The 18,305-nt window shown below is 41.7% G+C and overlaps 1 pseudogene; it reads right to left on the reverse strand.

Annotated features, from left to right (window-relative positions):
• Positions 1 to 14,186: 14,186 nt before the first annotated feature.
• The window catches only part of LOC149230967 (putative pre-mRNA-splicing factor ATP-dependent RNA helicase DEAH5), a 34,894-nt pseudogene continuing 30,775 nt past the window's right edge, over positions 14,187 to 18,305 (reverse strand).

Consider the following 18,305-nt stretch of genomic DNA (forward strand, 5'->3'; position numbering starts at 1 on the left):
AACATCTTTTGCAGATATTGCCTACAGTTAGGAAGAGCATGAACAGCACACTTCAGCAGTACAGAGACTTGGCATGTACTCAGGGGGAGCATTGACAGATTGGTACACCTTGGCATATACAAAGGGGGAGATTATTCGGAGATTTCAGCAGGTACTCAGGGGGAGTATGGACAGTGGAATGATTCAGCAAAGGAAGAGAATATCTTGGTCCACCCTTTGCCCTTGATGTCAAAGGGGGAGAGTGATTTGGTGTTGTTGCCATCAAGTCCAAAGGGGGAGATTGTTGGCATTATGATGCATGTGTTGTACTTGATGGCAACCCTCTCATATCTTACTTATGTATAACTCATATCTTACTTATGTATAACTGGATGAATCTTCAGACGAGATATCATATGTAACTGATGGAGGATAGCTCAAAGGAATCAGATGATGAATCTTCAGAAGAGATATCAGATGTGACTGATGGAGGACAACTCAAAGGAATCAGATGCTAATTCTAAGTGTGACAAGTTAGCTTTGCCATCAAGTCCAAAGGGGGAGATTGTTGGCATTATGAGATAAGTGTTGTCCTTGATGGCAAACCTCACTGATGACAAATCATAGTACAGAAGGTCAGCAGCAAGGAATTGATGATCAGACTATAAGAAGAAGAGAAAGTTCATACACGCAGGTTCGTTAGCCCAAGTCGCGTGTACACGCAGGTTGGCTTCAGCAAAAGCACGTGTATGTGGAAAAGTACCTTTGGTCCATGGCGGTTAGTCCTTGGAAGTTGTGCCTATGGTTTCGGACCATTGTGTCTCGACGGGCGTGTCGATCCCTAGTTTTGAAGTTGATGGTATTGTGTTACTATGGTTTTGGCTCTTGGTATTGAGCAAGGCCTAAGGCTATATAAGGAGAAGGAAATCATTAGGCAAGTGTATCTGAAATGTCTTGAATATCTGAAGAAGTATGAGATCCAGTATGCAGGTTATGGGTTGATGATGCATTGCTTGATCTGAGCTAAGGAGAGATCTCATTGGTTGATGGAGAACTAGATCTAAGGAGAGATCGGGATCAGATCTCATCGGTTGATGGAGAACTAGATCTAAGGAGAGATCGGGATCAAATGGTTTGAAATGAACTATCTTTATGATGCTTATTCTAGATCTACATACTGACGCATGTATTGTTCTATAAGTATTATGAGTATGATTGATGTCTGGTACAACTGCAAGTTGATAGAAATTATTTTTAGATCTGTACGCGGGTTTGCTTTGATAAAAGCGCGTATACACGCGGGTTTGATTCATCGAAGTAGCGTATACATTGTAAATCTTAATATTTGAAGTTGCAGATGGATCTGATGGTTATTACAGAGTTCTGTGTCTGCTCTGTGCTCTGGTGACTGTTGTTAACAGGGTTTCAGTGATTCAGAGGTTGATGATTGTTTTGAGCTTCAATGATAGTTATGGGTCCAGTATGAAAATTGGATGAAAAGTGGCCTTACAGATTATGTGTTGTGCTTCAGTGTATCCAGTCTGAAAATTGATGAAGCGTGGTACCTGGAGGTGAGAAGATTGTAGGCAAGCACCTACGTACTAGTATCTAAGCTAGTACAAAAGCTAAGGGAGATCTTTGGAGCATTGTAGCAGGTAGCAGCCTGCGTACTAGTAAATGGATTGGCTAGTACAAGAGCAAAGGGGGTTGTAGCTCCCGTACTGGTATAAGACTGCACCAGTACAAACATTGTAAAAGGATTTTCTTATTAAGAAGAAGATTGAGATGACTTGCAGCAGGTGGTTTTCACCCACATTGGGTTTCCACCTTATATCTTTGTGTTCATGTGTGTGGCTCTTGTGTGATGTTCTGTTCTGTTATTCTGCACCTGGTTACTGTTAATATGCTTAATAATGATCTGATGTATTTACTGAAGACTAAGCTAACTGAATCATAAGATTTCTGGATATACGCAAGTTTCTTTAGACATAGTAGCGTGTACACGCGGGTTCACTTAACTGAAGTAGCGTATATGTTTCTGAGCATTGAAAAAGTTTTATAGTTCTGATAATACTGATTCACCCCCCCCCCCTCTCAGTATTATTTCCAACAAAAACTTATTCAATGGCAGCATTCCATCAAGATTCGAGGGTTTCAAATCATGATGACAGCCACCTGCATAGTAATGCAATATGTACAATCATGTGTAATGTGTCTTCCAATGTAACCAATCAAGTAGATGCCTCCTTGATTGATTCTCTGGATCAGATCTTCTGGTCAACAACAGATATTGGTAACTGGGCCTCCAAAAACACAGTTGACCATGATCTCCTTCATCACTGAATACTGCAATAATCACCTTCACTTCTGACTACAACAAATCTGCCATTGGATCCAGAAAAACATGAAGATTCTCCTCCTGCTGAAGAAACAAGGTGTCTATTTCTTGTGATGCTGATCTCTTTTCATAAATAAGAGTATGTTCCTGGTCCTTAAAAAATTCTAAACAAGTAGATGAGCAGCTCTCCGTTTCAAAGAACATTTCAAAACATGAGACATATGAAGAAGAATCTGAAAGGGAATCCTGAATGATATGATTTTCTGTGGTCTGAATATACTGTAGGTCATCTTCATATGATATGACAGCCAGATTATCATGTTCCTCATTACATTCATCACTCAAGAGAAAAAAAACTTCAAATGATTCTTGAAACCCAACACAATCCTTTATATCATCTACCACAAATTCATCTAGAGGAATGTTTTCACTTACTTGAGGAAAGATCTGAGCTGACAGGATTATTTCTTCATGAAGACTGTGTTCTAACAACATGAGAACATTTGGATCCATAACCCTACCTTCTTCATCCCAAATGATTTTAACAACAGAGTTCTCTTTCATGGGACTTAGTACAAGGTTTTCTTGGTCATCACAATCTGAAGCTGAATCTGAAATGGGTGACTTGACATTATCACATTCTGGAATTAGAACTGGACTTCCTTGCATGCTGTCTTCTTCAATGGACATATCTGAACTGACACTTTTTCTTTCATCACTTTCAGCCATATGGAACTCTTCAACCTACTGATCTATTTCATGTAATTCATGTTGAATGTCAAGATGCAAAATTCCTTCATTTTCCACCGTACAAAGATCTTGATTCTACTGCAACGTTTCCTGAGCATCTTGATGGGACTCCTCTAGTTTCTCTTCATGTTGTTGAAATGGATTCTCGTACAAGGCTTCCATGATCTCATCATCCATAAAATTATCATCCTCATAGTATTTTTCAAGGCTTTCAATAAAAGTAGAAGCATGTTTGCAACAATCATGAACTAGATTTAATGATGGATAAGATTCTTGATATCTTTCAATGAACAAGGCATGAAAATCCTTTAAACAATAAATACAAGCAAGCGGCAAACTTTCATACCAAGATCGAGCTCCATCTTCCAGGGTAGCCATAAACATTTTCATCAAACAGTCTTCAGGAAAATTGATCTTTAATCTATGCACATGAATGTGAAATTTCACCAGATGAAGAGTAGCGCCATTACCTTCCACATCTCTGAACACAGGCAAATTCCTTGACCAATCTACCTTGGGCATTTTATTTGGAAAACCTGGGATGTGATCTTAGCTCATGGGAGTGTATCTTCTTGCAATCCGCTCCATTTTTAAAATATCAAAGCTACTAATCTCTCTGTAGTGGAGTCACCATGAAGCACCGATTGCTGCATTCTTCAGTGAATGGAGTCGCCCGGTGAATGCTTTCAGCCTTTCCAGTGTCTGATCGTCGTCCACCATCAATAATCAGATCGGAACTTGAGATATGAACTGGGGCAAGACAATCTACAAGTAAACTTCTTCCCCAGTATGGTCGCCACTATGTTAGCACCTAAATCTGCCTTAGGTTGAAGGAAGGCAAAAATTAGGGTAACCACAAACCACGCTCAGTCTGGTAGCTAGCCCTACCAGAGCAGGAGAGGGCTCTCTCTGAGTCACACTCAGTGAATAGATAATCGAAAATGGTCTGAGATGACTTACAATACAATGTTTACCTTATGCTAGTAAATCGATAGGGATTCTGGAAACAGTTTTATGAAATGACCGAGCTTTTGGGATGTTATGGGACCGGCGCTCAGCAAAGAACAGAGAATTTAATACAAAGGCACAGATTATTCCGTGAGGCAAGGTAGGCAGAAAATGTAACAATTTAGTTTGAGGTACCGAGGCATGAATAGATTGCTGAAGAAAGTGAAAAGGGCATAGTGACATGAATCCTTTTCAACAGAAGAATAACACTGAACATGAAATTTTCCCACAGGCAGAGCAATAAAATTGAATTCTACCTAATCTCACTCAGAAAATTTCACTGGAAATGGACATGAATTGAATTATGAAACATAACGAAATGCATATGAAAACATAAGAGACACATTTGCTACACTCACAACCACAAGAATCTCATGAAACAGAGCTGCTGCCTTTCATTAATTCTCTGTCAAAAATACACAGTGAAGAAACAAATTTTCTTCCCCACAGTCTCCCAGAAGTTACAAGCCAAACAACCCTTTGCAAATAGCTTGCATACAATATATAGAATGTGTAAGGAAGAGATAGAATGCCCAAGGGTTGGGGAGTTACTCGAATCATTACAAAATTGAGATGGAGAGCCAACCATCAGCTACAGGTGCAGCGTTACAAACATGACATTTGTCTTGGGTGACCGTTTGCCTTCCTTCGCCACTTAGATAGAAGCCAGTCTGGAGAAAAAACAATTTAAATGCTGCCTTTGGTGCCAAAAAACCGAAGTGTGGATGAGCAGGCCCACTTGGAGAAGTCGCGAACCGAAATTTCGCGAAACGGAAGCAAATTGGCAATTTTTCCTCTGTGCACTGCACCATTTTCTTTGTGTGTCGCGCTGCTTTGGGGCACTTGCAGGTGTCCAAAATGTGCCCAAGTGGTCTTGCCGGAAAGCCTGTCCTATCTACTTTCTAACCCAACTGGAATTTTCAAATTTGTTTCTCATTTGCCCCTCCAAATCTCCATTCTCCCAAGACTACTTTCTGTGTGTCAAAAAAGTGGCAGAGATGCCATTTTTGGGTGTTTTTTGACCTTTAGGAGCCTGAGATCTTGCCCAAATTTCTTGCCCGAACACCAGTAGTCGTAATTTTCCATGCTGAATCCAAAACTGCAAGCCGTTCCTCATTTGGAGCTCTAGAATTTTAGCGTCGCGCCACTGGGAGAAAATCCATGTTTTTTGCCCAAAAAATTACCATGTGACCAAAAATTCCCCAAATTTTTTGAAATTTCGGCTGGAGGTCCCCTATGGGGTGCTATGCTGAGCCAAGAAAGCCTTAGCCAAGATTCGAAGCCGATCTTGCTCTTTTGCCCTTTTTGCCTTTCTTGTTGCTTTCCTCAATTTCGCTTTCAAACTCCTTATTCGAGCATGTGCACTCATGTTTCGCACCCTGTAATGGAAAGCCATATGTCTCGGTAGAGCAAGGTCCTGGTCGGCCTTTTCCAGCAGCATCTCCAAATGCATGTTGACCCTCTCAAGGTTGGCCTCCCGATCTTCATTGATTTCTTGCTCCAAAGATGTGAGCTCAACCCTTCTTCTTTGAGCCGCTTGGCGATGCTCACGAATGTTTTGCAGCTCCATAATCATTTGTTGGTCCTCAAGCTGCTTGCTTCTCTGCTCCAGGTACTTCATGTTCCATTTGGCCCTCTCCAAGTCAAGGGATAAGGTCTCAATCTCTGATTGCTGATCCTAGACGATCTCTTTGAGCTCTGCATGTGTTGGCTCTGTGTCTTTCTCATCATCATTGAAGGAGAATGAATTCAGTCTCTCGTTCCCCTGATGGCCCTCTCGTCATGCATAGGTTTCTTGTCCTTGTCTTGTATTGCTCTAAGGGAAGCATCAGCAAGCAAATCCAACTTAACCTTCTCTTTTTCCCTGATTAGTGTTTCCTGGAGCATTTTCTTCAACTGCTTGATTTTGACTTTGGAGACCTGATTACTTGCGTAGCAATGAGTAGCCATGTGTCTTTGAAATTTTTTGTATCTTTTGGCCTTCTTAAGAAGATTTTTTAAATGGAAATTTACTTTTTCAAGCCAAAACTCCCTATTTTCATTGATTTCTCCTGCAATTAGGTCAACTGAAGACATCTTCTCCCTTTGTTGCAAAGTTCCCTTTTGAGTCCTCTAGTCTTTGGATTCTTCCTTGTCACTTGCTCTTGATGCTCATCTGAATCATCTGTGTCAACTCATTATTTTCCATTTACATCTTCTTTGCTAACATCAACCTTATGCTTATTCATTAACATTCAAGTTTATTATATCAATGTAAAGATGGAATTGCTCCTCATCTTGCAAAGGTGCCTTATGTTGTGGTGGTGGTCCTTGTTCTGCTGATGTAGGCTTGGACCCTTGCAATTTGATGGGCTTCACAGGAAACTTGAGGCAATTTGGCACAATTTCAGGCCTTTTAGCCATGTGCGCCGCACTCTCTATGTGCGCCACGCCAGTGTAAATTTACACCGAAAATTTTCTCCCAGTGTGTCGCGCTCCCTCTGTGCATCGTGCTCGTTTCTAGGTGACTTTTGGAGGCCTTCCGGGTGTCAAAATTGGGTGAGGAATAGCTTGTTGGAAAGTTATTTGAGTCGAATTTCAAGCTCAACTGGAATTTGCCAATTTGGAGTTCATTTTCCCTGTCAAAAATCAAATCTCCCAAGACTGGTCAAAATGTGCCAAATGAGGCTGCCTAAAGGCAGAGTGTGGTTACAGTCAACTTTTGAATGCCTTCATCAACTCCAAATTGAGCTCATGATAGCTCATTGGAAAGATATTTATGTCTAGTTATCATTTACCTTATCAAAGAAGTCATTTGACCAACTGATCTAGGAGAAAATTTCATTTTCCCAAGGTCACTTCAGAGGTGCATCAATTCTCCCGAGGCAACTATATTTTTGACATTTATCCAAAACCATGACACCTGTGTAAAAAGTGAAGGAGGTTTTTCTTCCTTTGAATGTGGTGGACAAAAATCTCTCTCAGTTGTCCCAAATTCATATTTTATTTCTCAGAAACATCATTTGAGTGAAACCAATCCTGATGTGTGGAACAAGGGATTTGTCGAAATGAAGCGAAATGAAGGGGATAGGGGAATTCTAAATTCTTGAGAAAATTTTGGGAAGTGGGGAGGGATGTTAGAAAGTAGGGGAAAGTGGAATCTCAGAAATTGAGTGAGGGGAAAGGGTCCAAAAAGGCAAAACACAGGCCTAGCCTAGAAAATTGCCAAGTTGTAGCAAGAAACTAGGGTTTGTGTGAAAATGAGGAATTTGGGAGATCTCAGTGATGGGAAGGGTTTGATAAGGTAATTTAAGGATAAGGGAAGGTGTATGAACATCAGGATACAAGTTTTGCTAATGATTTGGCCGTCCAAGAGAAATTTCCCTCAAAACCCTAGGAGCGGGAAATGACTATAGCTAGGCACTATTGAAGCATGAACAAGGTGTAAAATGACCCATTGGAACTTGACATGACGATGAAAACCCTCTGAATGATGGTAGACTCAGCTGAATAGTGACATAGAATGACATTTGGATGACTTTGGAAGGAGTGAAAGCAAACCCTAGACCTAATGCCTAGCGATCAAATTTTACTTGAAGGCTCACTGAAATGACAAAATTTGACCTTGACACCTTAAAATCACTTTGTAAGAGCATGTTTGATCACTGGAGGAAGGCTGGAAAGACTGACACTAACAGAACCCAAGGGTGATGCTCAAGTCACTTCTTCGAATGAGTCTGAAGTCTCAAATCCACACACTGTTGAGGGGGAAGAATTGTAGTTGAAATTCCCTCTCGAGGGTTTCCCTTATTCAGAAGGTATTCACGCCAGCTTGCCACCCGGCTATGTGTCTTTAGGGCACTTAGTTTCAGGCACACGTAGTGCCTCATCACTCTACCATAACTTTGTTTGGGCATCAGGCATCAGACCTACGTCAAGTCCATTCCTCAGGAACATGACCTCCCAACCAGTTGTTACTTCAGTCTCGATGCAACTCACCATCCTGAACACTCTTATACCATCAATTCCAGTTACGCGTCAGGCGCAATTAGCAGTTTCAAAGATTGTCTCTGCCAGTTCCTCTGTCCTGTTAGTTAGTGGCTAGATTGTGCCAACACCTATGGGGGAAAATTTGAATGTCTCAATGGTGTCAGATTCCACTAACATGAGCGGCTCACAAGCTCACATGCTTGGTATAAACCAACCCTTTTACGGTATTATTTACAACTTTGCTGACCCTACTAGATCAAGCAATGTCTAGTACCAATAGGTTCGAAATGTTGGTGGTCCGTCTGGATCAAACAATGTTTATTATCAGTAGCCTTATGGGGCTCAGGTCTAGTACCAAAATCCTTACATTCCATACGGTTCTCAAGAATTGGTTAATCAACCTTACACCATCATGTCTGGGTAGTACATCTAGCCTGGCTATGGCCAGATTTAGTTTGGTAATTTCCTAGGCACTATTCAAGTACCCTTGCAACAACAAGGGCAATTTTTGCAACAACCAGGACATCCTTTGTTACCGCAAGGGCAAAATTTGTTGCAGCAAGGGCTCTTCGCGCAATAGCAAGGGTAGATTATCCCATAGCAAGGTCACCTGCAACAACCACAAGGTAAGTCCTTCCAAAATTGCAACAAACCATGCAACAACATATGCAATATGCCCTACATACCTCTCAACCCATACCCTTGTAGGGCCAACCTCTGCAAACCTAGGGACAAATTTTACAGCCGCAAGGTCAGCAAAACCAATCTGGGCAGTAGCAACCCTTGTATACCTATGAACAAGGGAAACCCTTGCCGGGACAAGTTCAAGGTCAGATCCTGCAGCAGCAGGTGAAAATAATCTTGTCCAGGGCCAACAGGTTCTGAATCCTGCTGGCCAAGGGAACCAGGTACAGAATCCCTACGTCCAAGGGCAACAAGCATATCAACCTTTTGCTCAAGGAATGCAGGTCCAGAACACTCTTGTTCAAGGAAAACAAGCCCAACAACCCTATGTTCCAGGACAACAAGTCCCATATCCATATGTCCAAGGTCAACAGGCTTAGCAGCCTTTTAACCCATACATTGCCTACCAACAACCTGTGAATGGACAATTTCAAGGTATTCAAGGTCCAAATCCTCCCTCTAGTCAAGGTCATCTGTAATGGGGGCAGCCTCAGATGCCATACGACCAAAATCCCCCACTGTGGGGTCAAAATCCTTACCAGTAGGGATGGGCTCCCCCTTATGGGCCCACCTATCGACCTCCCATGCCTTTTAACACTCAATTACCTTTCTTGGCTACACTTGAGTTGCTGGATGTATCACGTCTCACGAATGATCTAATTCTTCATTCACCATACTGGCCTCCAGTGCTGTCCAAGATACCAAGTGATTGCCCCAAGTTCAATGGGAAAACTAAAGAAGATCCTCAGGTCCATTGATGACATATCATCTCTGGTGCTTGTCAAACTCATACGTGGATGATTACATTTGTCTTTTCCAATGAACCCTTAGGGGTGCTACAACAAAATGGTACAAAGTACTTTTCATGACTTCAATTCATTAACCATGGCCTTTCCCATGCATTTTAAACTATCGGTTCATTATGAAACAGGCACCTATCTGCTCACATCGCTTAAGCAAGACATTGTGACACACATCTATGATCATATCCATGAATGGAGACATAGACATAGATTAATCAAGTTTGAGATAGCTGATCAGTTGCTTACCGAATGGTTTACCAAATCATTCGTAGCACCAATTGCTCACGATATAGCCATGGGTGGATGTGTTACTGAAGAGCAAGCCATCGCTCGTGCCCAGTACTTGGACCTAGTCTACTCTCAGTCCAACACTTTATATGAGTTATTACCCAATGCTCCGCGACCATATTCTGATCCCGCGACATCAAAGTCACTCGTTTTCCCTCCCGTTGATGGAGTTATTGGTTCTGTATCCCAGGCCCCCGTCAAAACTTCTTCCAAATAGAAGTCGGTCTCGAATACAGCTCCCAACAGTTCATCTCAAAACCATCCAAACCCTGGTAAAACCTCCAAGGTCCACGCTGTCCAATCTACCGCAGCGAACAAATCTTCGAAAGGAAAAAAGATAGGCAAAGGCAAGGCTAAAGCCAATGCCCCAAAACAGGGTCCTCCTAGATTATCTATTGGAAAATCATCGCAATCAAAACCTAAGTATCCCTGCCTCATTTGCGAGGAGGATCAATATACTAAGGATTGTCCATGACGATCTGAAGTTAGTCGATTGCTTTAGGGGACTCCTGTTGTCCTAAAATAACCTTTTCCATCTCAGCAAACTCAAATAGACCAGCCCTGATCTGCTTCCTCTGGATCTCAAGTGTTCATGACGAGAACACCCATTAATGTGGCTACTCAATCAAAGGATTATAAAACTCCATCTCCCACAACAGGGAAATAAAAAGAAGTTCCACCTTCTTCTTCTACCCCGAGTTCTGGCCCTTTGCAAATCAAGTGCCCTAACCCTGATTCTGCTTCACGGCCACCCTCTCGGGGTGTGCTAAGGAAATCCTCATACAATCCCAATGCTTGAGCCACTCCACATTACAATATTGTTTAAGGTTTGGCTCAGGCACCGTCAGCCATGTCGGATCTCGAGGTACTCCAAAGATGCACATCATAGTGGAAATCTTTGTTGTTAGCTATCATGGGCATCGATCTTACCGATTCTAATTTGATCGGTTTTGATCTAGAAAACCATGTTCTGAGACTTCCTCATCGGATTTCCTTTCTTATTCCGGTAATCATTAATGAAAATACCATCCACCTCACTATTATTGATGAAGGTGCTTCTACCTAAATCATGTCAACTGTGTGTTGGAAGGCTATTGGTTCCCCTGCACTAAACTAGTCTTTGAACACATTGGAAGATTTTTATGGGCACGATTCATGACCCTTAGGTGTTTTACCTAACCTTGCCATCATCCTGGAAGGCAAGATAGTGCAAGTTGAAGTAGAGATTGTTGTCACCAATCTCAATTATAATCTTCTACTCGGTCGAAGCTGGACTCATGCCATGCATGCCATGGCCTCCTCTTTGTTTTGTGTGATCCGTTTTCCCCATCAAGGGAGGATTATCACCGTTGATCAGCTGTATTTTTTTTCCTCCTCCTCACCTGATGGCAACGTCACGTATGTCAAGCACTATAGTGCTCCCTTTGAGAGTGCGGGGGCAGGTCTCTTCAAAGATTCTTCCTTAATGGGTATTTTTCCACTCCCACATCATCATGTTGCTTCCGTCAACATGATATCGGTCAAATATGATCCCTGGGTCATACTTGCATCAGATCTGGTTGATGCTTGGGGTGATGTCATGCCACTTAGTCCGGCCGAATTCAATTATGTGGAAATTGTCTCGGCTGCAAACTCTACATCCTTTGATTCTCATATCTTGAAGACCTCTCTCGATATGTATTCTCAATCCCCCTAGCTTGGCACTTTGGAATCGTCTGATCCCTTATTCGAGACCTTCCTCGCTGATGAAGGTATCATGGAAATCATGTCTCTCGAGGAACCGCCATGGATGAGACAACTCCCAGATGAGACCCTTTTCCTGATTAGCACCCCTGATCCATGGTACGGTGATATCATCGTGTATCTCCAAACCTCCACGTTTCAGTCTACATTGACAAAAGATGATCATCGAAGGATTCAACATCATTCTCAACCTTACTACATTATTGGTGATACTTTATACTGTGTTGGTGTCGATTCTGTTCTTTGCTGATGCCTCACGATTGAGGAAGCTGAAAGAGTTCTCAATGATTGCCACTCTGAGCCATGTGGTGGTCATATGTCTAGTAATGCTATAGCTTAGAAAATCCTTCGCGCTGGTTATTTTTGGTCGTCCATCTTTAAAGACTACATTCTTATTGTCCGCAGCTGTCACAAATGCCAAATCTACCAACACAAGATTCGCACCCCACCTGCTCACCTACACCCGATCATTACCGTTGGTCCCTTTGTGAAATGGGGCATCGATTATATGACATGTAATCCTTGTTTGGCTAGGGGGCATGGCTACATTATCATTGTTGTGGATTACTTCACCAAATGGGCCGAAGCGATGCCTACATAGTCGGCAAATGGTAAGACCACAACTCAATTTCTTTTTAACCATGTTATTTCCAAGTTTGGCGTACCCCAAGCCATTTTCACAGATCATGGCTTCCATTTCAGGGATTACAAGATGGCAGAACTGACATCTACATTGGGCTTGCACCACCATGGCTTAACCCCTTATTACCCTCAGGCCAATGACCAAGCTAAAGCCATGAACAAAGTTTTGGTCACCATGCTTCAACGTACCATTGGGATGCACACGTCAAATTGGAATCTCATGCTTTTTTCAGCTCTATGGGCCTACCAAACTTCAACCTAAGACGCCACTGCTTTCACACCATTCTAGCTGGTCAATGGTCTAGAAGCAACATTGCCGATCGAATGTGAGATTGCTTCACTTAAGTTAGTTGTTGAAACCCTCCCTGAAACATCACCTAAAGAGGAATGCCTCTTATATTTGGAATGATTGGACGAGACTCGTCGTCTCACTACCTTTGTCATCGAAGCACAAAAGAAATGGGTTAAATCCCATTTCGACCAGTCGGTTTCCCCTTGCGCTTTCTCTGAGGGTGATTTGGTCCTGTTATACGACCAAGCTAATGATAAGCTAGGGGCAGGAAAGTTCGAACCTATGTGGCATGGGCCCTATATTGTAAAATGTGTTTTGTAGAAAGGAGCCAATGAACTTACTGATTATGAAGGAAATCCTCTCGATAAGCCCCATAATGGGCTTTACCTCAAAAGTACTATGCTTAGGTCATCTTGCATGGTTACTTATGCACATTAGTGTGTGATTCATTTCTGTACAGTGTGGTTTTTTCTGAAAGTTTTCAAGTAAGCCCTCCCGGTTACTATGCTTTTCATGCTTTGTAGATGTCTACAGCTCCTCATGTTGGTTCATTGATGGTGCTTACCAAAGTACCCAAAACCTATCATCCGCGGCATGGGCTCTCTACAACACTGACGATGAGTTGATTAACCTTGAAGGTATCTGCCTAGGTCGTACAACCAACAACATTACTGAATACAGTGCGATCATCGAACTATTATTAGAAGCCATCACTCTAGGCATCAGAGATTGGTTGTCAACTTGGATTCACAGCTTGTTGTCCTTCAACTCAACGAGCAGTATTCTGTTAGGAACCCTAAAATATTACGAATGCATATTTGTATCCATCTGTTGGAAATACATTTTTATTATATTACATATCATCATATTCCCAGATGCATTAGCTAATTACGTGTTGGATAGACATTTGCGAAACATGTAAAAGATAAGGCAAACCATTTGTACCATAATAGATAGGAAAATATAACATATATACATATGTGAGAATGTTTGATACATCAAAACGCAAAAAAAAAATTAATATGTATGTCCACAATAACATCGATGGCTCGCAGGCCTCAAAAAATATGTAAGTACTGGATGTAGGAACCACTCGGCATGGTGGTCATGACAGCATGAGACAGCTCATGCTACATGACTCATTAATCGGTGGATCCGATCTGAGACTCCCACTGTGTGCCTCTGGCACTGCCGAGCCATGTCTCCTATCCGAGCATACTCAGGGATACCATGAGTCAACCCCTCGAGGTTCCTCGCAATCTCCTCATTATCGCTCCCTTCGTGATAAGGGGTGAAAACATCAATAGGATGGGGATAACGCCTGGAGATCAGGGACATCCCAGTTGGCCACTCTGGTCCAACATCTGCATACATAAAAGAAATGTTATAAGCATGCATATACTAAAAAAAAAATTTAAAACATAAAATTCAAAATTTGGTTTGCTTTTTTACCTTCGTCATCAAAGTCCTCCCCATCTGGCAAGGGCATATCTAGGTCTCCATAGAAATTAGTGCCGCTATACATCCAGTCCTCCATGATGATTTGTTGGCATCGTAACCATGAAAAGAATGCTTGTCGGTAAGACATATGTTGGCCACCAGTGATCCTGGGCGTTAAATGACTCCAACAGGCCATTCGCGGATTGCATGGCATAGGAGGATCAACCTCATTCAACTGATACTGGAAGAATCACACTCGTTCTAGGAAAAAGGTCACAAGTACTGATCTGAAGCCAAATTGCTTCTGATTTCCTGCCTTCACCTTGGACAATTGGTACTTGATATTCATCTTCATGGCATCAGTGCAGTTGAAGATCATAGGAGATGTGTAGTCAATAGAGTAAAGGAACTTCAACTTATTAGTCTCATGTTCTGCCTGGGACCCCGCCACTCTGTTGATGGTCAACAAAACCACCCTCAGTGTGAAATCCCATACAATGGAAATCTCAATCTTCCTGCTTTTAGATTTCAAGGCCTCACAATAATGTGCGACAAGCAGGGAAGTTATGCTTTCCCGAATGGACGTGACCCATACAAATTCACTGGCTCACCTTTGTGAGACAACCCAGTGATGAAGTAAATGTCTGAAGTTATCAACTCCAACTCCTGGTCCCCAATGCCAAAAATCTCACGATTGATATCCTAAAGGCTTATCAAATACTGAAGAAATTTGGGCTGGGAACGCATCCCTGGTGTAAGGAAAAATTTGAGGAGACCACAAGCCCTCAAAGCCTCTAGGAAATTTGGATCATTCATTGCCTGGGTGTCCACACCTTCTTGTTCCCTTTCCTTCCAATCCACCATTTTCAACAATTTCTCTCCTGTAAAAGCCATTTATTTGAGTCAATCATCAATTTTGGTACATAAAAAACAAATTTTAACGGTCAAAGCTTGAGAAAACTTTTTTTTCCCTATCCATGGTGCTGACACACTTGTTTTAGAAATAGTCACACTGGTCGGCATAGATGGCCGTGCAAATAACCATTGGTCAGCGCGATCCTGTGCCCAAAAATCGCACCGACCGAGGGCGAAATTTTTTCTCAAAAACCTCCCTAAAAATTAAAAAGAAATGGTTAAAAGCATAAATTAATAGCATGAAAATGGAGCTCAGAGGTTCGGCTGTTACCTGGAATTGACAGCTAGTTGATTGGCCTCCCGGATCTCCTACAATCTGCTCAGGAAAAACTGGGGAAAAAGTGGGTAAAAATCTTCATTGCAAAGGTAAAATGGTAAATGGTAAAAATATATTTACTTTTCCCCTATTTATTCATTTTTTTCGTGAAAATATTAGGTTTTGTAAATATTTTGGACCTATTTTGCCTTAAGGACTCAATAATACACTTTGCCTTGCTTGTGCAATGATAGGTGATGGACGTTCGAAGATGGCGATGAGTCATATTTCAGCTCTTTTCTCAACTCATTAAACTCATATGAAAAGATTGCTGAGTATTTTTTCCCTTTTTGACTCATTAAAGAGAATAAAAATGGGGGGTCCACTTTCAACTCTTTTTTGAACCTTTAAAATTGAAAAGATGGCCGGGCCCTTGCCATTTCAAACTCGTTAGTGGATGCGAAACTTCGTGCGCCCAGTATAAGTTTACCCCTTTTTCAGGCTAGGAGGCACTATTTGCAGAAAATGTACTCCTTGATTGAAATGGTCAGGCATTTCTCTCAAGTATTGTTTTATACCTTTTCGAGATCGAGAGACACAAATATACAAAAAGGGACCATGTGGAGTTATCTTTTACATGTCTTTTTCAAACTCTCTAAACATGGAAAATGTACCAAGTTACACCTTTGTCGGACTCATTAAACTATTAAACGACATCAAATTTGTCACCATGATGAAAACAAGCTTGTCCTTCCTAGGGCATGTTAAACTTACTAGGTTAGATTCATCTGAGGGATGAACTTACAGTGCAAGCACATGCTATCCCCTTCAAGCTTGTGATAAAAAATAATTGGGGTGCTCATCAGAAATGGTGGGGGAAAAATTTGAAAATCTATCGAGTTGTGTCAGGAGCTCACTCTTGAACATGACATTCTCTTCTTCGTGTCAGGTTGGGACATCCTCCTTTACATCATTGACCTTCTTGGGTTTGGACCGTTCATTTTTTCCTTCCATATGATCTCTTCTATGTCACCATGACCACCGATCCTATGGATCCAAAAGCTGCCAAACTTCCAGTTGTGTCTTCGATATGTTCAAGAGTTGTCCTTTTGCAGTTACACTTACCTATGCTTTTCTGTATCATCCAAAATCATTTTGAATCCTTTCATCTCGTGACGATGATGTGGGATTCATTATGGCCCTCCTTAGACACTGTCACTTTCCGTTGACATCAACTCATTATATGGGAAGATGACCGAGGGACTCCCTTCCAGCACCTTAGATCTTGCATGCCTTAATGGCAAGTTTTTCACACTCGACGACAAGTTCACATCATTGGCTTCTAATCGAGTGATTTCACGAGTGTTTGACTTTAGTTCTTGTATTCACATTCCGCAAATTGTGCTGATAGTACCTTGAGGTCCATTGTCATTATTGGCAGTTTCTCTTGCGCTTGTTAACAATTTACATCATTGACTGGTAATCAAGTGACTTTATAGCATGTTCAAAATCAACACATCTATTCACATGCCAGGAGCTGTACTTTGATCGGGTTGTGTTGGAGCACAAGACCCTCCACTCAGATCAAAAAATTATAGGTTGTGAAGTGGTGTGACATGGTTATGATGATATACATTTTTATTTCAGATGGCTGGTTGTGACTAGGCCATGAGTTGCAACCATACCTTGGTTTCATTATGAACCTCTTTGACGGATGGTTGCACCCATGCCTGGATCCATTTACTTGATCATTCTCTGGATGGCTACATCCATGCAATGATTCGTGTATCATTTGACAAATATCTCAGTTTATGTTTATGTATCAGTACTTGCTTGCATGTTTTCCGATGATAGACCGATTCCCTACACTGATTTATAAAGCATTTTATCCCTCACTCTTGTTCTCCCTTCATGCATTAGCGGGCATCTGTTACATAGAATTTTTTCATTGTCCCTGTACTCCTCGTTCCTTCATCCTGGAGGACCTCTACAGTGAACCCCGCATGCTTTGCCTTCATGGAGACACTCCCATTATGTCCCTCTTAATGAGTAGATCATTTCCCTTTTGCATTGTTTCACCTGAAACTTCTATTTTGCCCAATTTACAAGACTGTTGATAATGGACTTTGTCTCCCCTGCACCGATGTGCAGATATTAGCACTATTCCCCAAGCCGATTGATGCAACTGAGCTATGTTCCAGTCGTGTCAGTCCTGTTATGGAAATTTTTTTAAATTAGAGCTGACGCTTCCATCTCTAGAAGCTTCGTAACATAAGTTGTTGGGTTGTGTTATATTCTTTCCATGACTAACCCATGTAGTGAACCGGGGGGCGGAGCGCCCCCTTCGTTTCACTGATTGCGTAGCGGTGGGGTCACAGGGGGGTTTGAGGGGGGTGGGTAGCCCCCCTCTACGGGGTCCGGGGCAGCGCCCTGGGAAAAAAAAAATTTGGACCCTATATTAGGTTGGGCGAACCTAACTATGGTTTTCGGTCCATGGTTTTGGACGCGATGGTTTTTGGTCCATGGTATTGGATGCTTAGACATGTATAAATATGTATTGTAACATTGAAAGGAATATAATGAAAAATCAAGCTGGTAGTCCCGATTTTAGGATCCAGGGGAAAATCTCTGTGTATATGTGTTTTATGTGTTATGCTCTCGCATTGTTTATTTTTCTGTGATTTAGAATTCGTATGCAGGTAATTTTTGTACGGGGTTAAAACCTACAGAAGTTTGGTAAATGGTTTGGTTGGATGGGATTGAGGATGACAGTTTGGGATCCTTTCCCCCATAATGATGGAAATTCCTCAAGGGATAAATCCTTCTGCCATGAGAAGAGGATCCATCTCCCATCCATATTTCCTATATAAAACTCCCTTCATCCCAAGCACAAGCTAGTTAGAGTGTTGGCTATGTGTGAGTATACTATTTTGATTAGACAAGCAAGCTATTACTAGTTGTAGCCATCTAGTTGTGTGAGGGAGAAGTGTGTTTGGTTTGGAGTGAAGCCTGAAAGGGAAGAGCCTTTAAACTATTGTTGTTTGAAGTCATCATGGAAAGCTAGAAGAAGTGTGTGGGAACCTGGTCTTGTCAGAGGAAGACTGCGACATCAAGATGAATGGTTGTAATCTCTCTTTGATATTAGTATATGCAATTATCAATTGATTTCCTACATGTTTTATAATATTACATATTCAT

This window comes from Pinus tabuliformis, chromosome J (genome assembly GCF_031772625.1).
Source record: "Pinus tabuliformis cultivar Carrire ecotype Pingquan chromosome J, CPIR1, whole genome shotgun sequence".
In the NCBI taxonomy this organism is placed as follows: domain Eukaryota; kingdom Viridiplantae; phylum Streptophyta; class Pinopsida; order Pinales; family Pinaceae; genus Pinus; species Pinus tabuliformis.